This window comes from Nerophis ophidion, linkage group LG17, assembly GCF_033978795.1.
Source record: "Nerophis ophidion isolate RoL-2023_Sa linkage group LG17, RoL_Noph_v1.0, whole genome shotgun sequence".
In the NCBI taxonomy this organism is placed as follows: Eukaryota; Metazoa; Chordata; class Actinopteri; order Syngnathiformes; family Syngnathidae; genus Nerophis; species Nerophis ophidion.
Window position 1 is genome coordinate 5706056 of NC_084627.1, and position 5000 is coordinate 5711055.

Genomic DNA, 5000 nt, shown 5'->3' on the forward strand with positions numbered 1-5000 from the left:
GTAGCCCGTGGACCTAGGTCCACTGCCCTCCACTATAGTACCCTGGACTATGGTCCACTGCTCCACTATGTACCCTGGACTATGGTCCACTGCTCCACTATGTACCCTGGACTATGGTCCACTGCTCCACTGATGTACTCCTGGACTATGGTCCACTGCTCCACTATGTACCCTGGACTATGGTCCACTGCTCCACTATGTACCCTGGACTATGGTCCACTGCTCCACTATGTACCCTGGACTATGGTCCACTGCTCCACTATGTACCCTGGACTATGGTCCACTGCTCCACTATGTACCCTGGACTATGGTCCACTGCTCCACTATGTACCCTGGACTATGGTCCACTGCTCCACTATGTACCCTGGACTATGGTCCACTGCTCCACTATGTACCCTGGACTATGGTCCACTGCTCCACTATGTACCCTGGACTATGGTCCACTGCTCCACTATGTACCCTGGACTATGGTCCACTGCTCCACTATGTACCCTGGACTATGGTCCACTGCTCCAATATGTACCCTGGACTATGGTCCACTGCTCCACTATGTACCCTGGACTATGGTCCACTGCTCCACTATGTACCCTGGACTATGGTCCACTGCTCCACTATGTACCCTGGACTATGGTCCACTGCTCCACTATGTACCCTGGACTATGGTCCACTGCTCCAATATGTACCCTGGACTATGGTCCACTGCTCCAATATGTACCCTGGACTATGGTCCACTGCTCCACTATGTACCCTGGACTATGGTCCACTGCTCCACTATGTACCCTGGACTATGGTCCACTGCTCCACTATGTACCCTGGACTATGGTCCACTGCTCCACTATGTACCCTGGACTATGGTCCACTGCTCCAATATGTACCCTGGACTATGGTCCACTGCTCCAATATGTACCCTGGACTATGGTCCACTGCTCCAATATGTACCCTGGACTATGGTCCACTGCTCCACTATGTACCCTGGACTATGGTCCACTGCTCCACTATGTACCCTGGACTATGGTCCACTGCTCCACTATGTACCCTGGACTATGGTCCACTGCTCCACTATGTACCCTGGACTATGGTCCACTGCTCCACTATGTACCCTGGACTATGGTCCACTGCTCCACTATGTACCCTGGACTATGGTCCACTGCTCCACTATGTACCCTGGACTATGGTCCACTGCTCCACTATGTACCCTGGACTATGGTCCACTGCTCCACTATGTACCCTGGACTATGGTCCACTGCTCCACTATGTACCCTGGACTATGGTCCACTGCTCCACTATGTACCCTGGACTATGGTCCACTGCTCCACTATGTACCCTGGACTATGGTCCACTGCTCCACTATGTACCCTGGACTATGGTCCACTGCTCCACTATGTACCCTGGACTATGGTCCACTGTTCCAATATGTACCTTGGACTATGGTCCACTGCTCCACTATGTACCCTGGACTATGGTCCACTGCTCCAATATGTACCCTGGACTATGGTCCACTGTTCCACTATGTACCTTGGACTATGGTCCACTGCTCCACTATGTACCCTGGACTATGGTCCACTGCTCCACTATGTACCCTGGACTATGGTCCACTGCTCCACTATGTACCCTGGACTATGGTCCACTGCTCCAATATGTACCTTGGACTATGGTCCACTGCTCCACTATGTACCCTGGACTATGGTCCACTGCTCCAATATGTACCCTGGACTATGGTCCACTGTTCCACTATGTACCTTGGACTATGGTCCACTGCTCCACTATGTACCCTGGACTATGGTCCACTGCTCCACTATGTACCCTGGACTATGGTCCACTGCTCCACTATGTACCCTGGACTATGGTCCACTGCTCCACTATGTACCCTGGACTATGGTCCACTGCTCCACTATGTACCCTGGACTATGGTCCACTGCTCCACTATGTACCCTGGACTATGGTCCACTGCTCCACTATGTACCCTGGACTATGGTCCACTGCTCCACTATGTACCCTGGACTATGGTCCACTGCTCCACTATGTACCCTGGACTATGGTCCACTGCTCCACTATGTACCCTGGACTATGGTCCACTGCTCCAATATGTACCCTGGACTATGGTCCACTGCTCCACTATGTACCCTGGACTATGGTCCACTGCTCCAATATGTACCTTGGACTATGGTCCACTGCTCCAATATGTACCCTGGACTATGGTCCACTGCTCCACTATGTACCCTGGACTATGGTCCACTGCTCCAATATGTACCTTGGACTATGGTCCACTGCTCCACTATGTACCCTGGACTATGGTCCACTGCTCCACTATGTACCCTGGACTATGGTCCACTGCTCCACTATGTACCCTGGACTATGGTCCACTGTTCCACTATGTACCTTGGACTATGGTCCACTGCTCCACTATGTACCCTGGACTATGGTCCACTGCTCCACTATGTACCCTGGACTATGGTCCACTGCTCCACTATGTACCCTGGACTATGGTCCACTGCTCCAATATGTACCTTGGACTATGGTCCACTGCTCCACTATGTACCCTGGACTATGGTCCACTGCTCCAATATGTACCCTGGACTATGGTCCACTGTTCCACTATGTACCTTGGACTATGGTCCACTGCTCCACTATGTACCCTGGACTATGGTCCACTGCTCCACTATGTACCCTGGACTATGGTCCACTGCTCCACTATGTACCCTGGACTATGGTCCACTGCTCCACTATGTACCTTGGACTATGGTCCACTGCTCCAATATGTACCTTGGACTATGGTCCACTGCTCCAATATGTACCCTGGACTATGGTCCACTGCTCCAATATGTACCTTGGACTATGGTCCACTGCTCCAATATGTACCCTGGACTATGGTCCACTGCTCCAATATGTACCCTGGACTATGGTCCACTGCTCCAATATGTACCTTGGACTATGGTCCACTGCTCCACTATGTACCCTGGACTATGGTCCACTGCTCCAATATGTACCCTGGACTATGGTCCACTGCTCCAATATGTACCCTGGACTATGGTCCACTGCTCCAATATGTACCTTGGACTATGGTCCACTGCTCCACTATGTACCCTGGACTATGGTCCACTGCTCCAATATGTACCCTGGACTATGGTCCACTGCTCCAATATGTACCCTGGACTATGGTCCACTGCTCCACTATGTACCCTGGACTATGGTCCACTGCTCCACTATGTACCCTGGACTATGGTCCACTGCTCCAATATGTACCCTGGACTATGGTCCACTGCTCCACTATGTACCCTGGACTATGGTCCACTGTTCCACTATGTACCTTGGACTATGGTCCACTGCTCCACTATGTACCCTGGACTATGGTCCACTGCTCCACTATGTACCCTGGACTATGGTCCACTGCTCCACTATGTACCCTGGACTATGGTCCACTGCTCCAATATGTACCCTGGACTATGGTCCACTGCTCCAATATGTACCCTGGACTATGGTCCACTGCTCCAATATGTACCCTGGACTATGGTCCACTGCTCCAATATGTACCTTGGACTATGGTCCACTGCTCCACTATGTACCCTGGACTATGGTCCACTGCTCCAATATGTACCCTGGACTATGGTCCACTGCTCCAATATGTACCCTGGACTATGGTCCACTGCTCCAATATGTACCTTGGACTATGGTCCACTGCTCCACTATGTACCCTGGACTATGGTCCACTGCTCCAATATGTACCCTGGACTATGGTCCACTGCTCCAATATGTACCCTGGACTATGGTCCACTGCTCCACTATGTACCCTGGACTATGGTCCACTGCTCCACTATGTACCCTGGACTATGGTCCACTGCTCCAATATGTACCCTGGACTATGGTCCACTGCTCCACTATGTACCCTGGACTATGGTCCACTGCTCCACTATGTACCCTGGACTATGGTCCACTGCTCCAATATGTACCCTGGACTATGGTCCACTGCTCCAATATGTACCCTGGACTATGGTCCACTGCTCCAATATGTACCCTGGACTATGGTCCACTGCTCCACTATGTACCCTGGACTATGGTCCACTGTTCCACTATGTACCTTGGACTATGGTCCACTGCTCCACTATGTACCCTGGACTATGGTCCACTGCTCCACTATGTACCCTGGACTATGGTCCACTGCTCCACTATGTACCCTGGACTATGGTCCACTGCTCCACTATGTACCTTGGACTATGGTCCACTGCTCCAATATGTACCTTGGACTATGGTCCACTGCTCCAATATGTACCCTGGACTATGGTCCACTGCTCCAATATGTACCTTGGACTATGGTCCACTGCTCCAATATGTACCCTGGACTATGGTCCACTGCTCCAATATGTACCCTGGACTATGGTCCACTGCTCCAATATGTACCTTGGACTATGGTCCACTGCTCCACTATGTACCCTGGACTATGGTCCACTGCTCCAATATGTACCCTGGACTATGGTCCACTGCTCCAATATGTACCCTGGACTATGGTCCACTGCTCCAATATGTACCTTGGACTATGGTCCACTGCTCCACTATGTACCCTGGACTATGGTCCACTGCTCCAATATGTACCCTGGACTATGGTCCACTGCTCCAATATGTACCCTGGACTATGGTCCACTGCTCCACTATGTACCCTGGACTATGGTCCACTGCTCCACTATGTACCCTGGACTATGGTCCACTGCTCCAATATGTACCCTGGACTATGGTCCACTGCTCCACTATGTACCCTGGACTATGGTCCACTGCTCCACTATGTACCCTGGACTATGGTCCACTGCTCCAATATGTACCCTGGACTATGGTCCACTGCTCCAATATGTACCCTGGACTATGGTCCACTGCTCCAATATGTACCCTGGACTATGGTCCACTGCTCCAATATGTACCTTGGACTATGGTCCACTGCTCCACTATGTACCCTGGACTATGGTCCACTGCTCCAATATGTACCCTGGACTATGGTCCACTGCTCCACTATG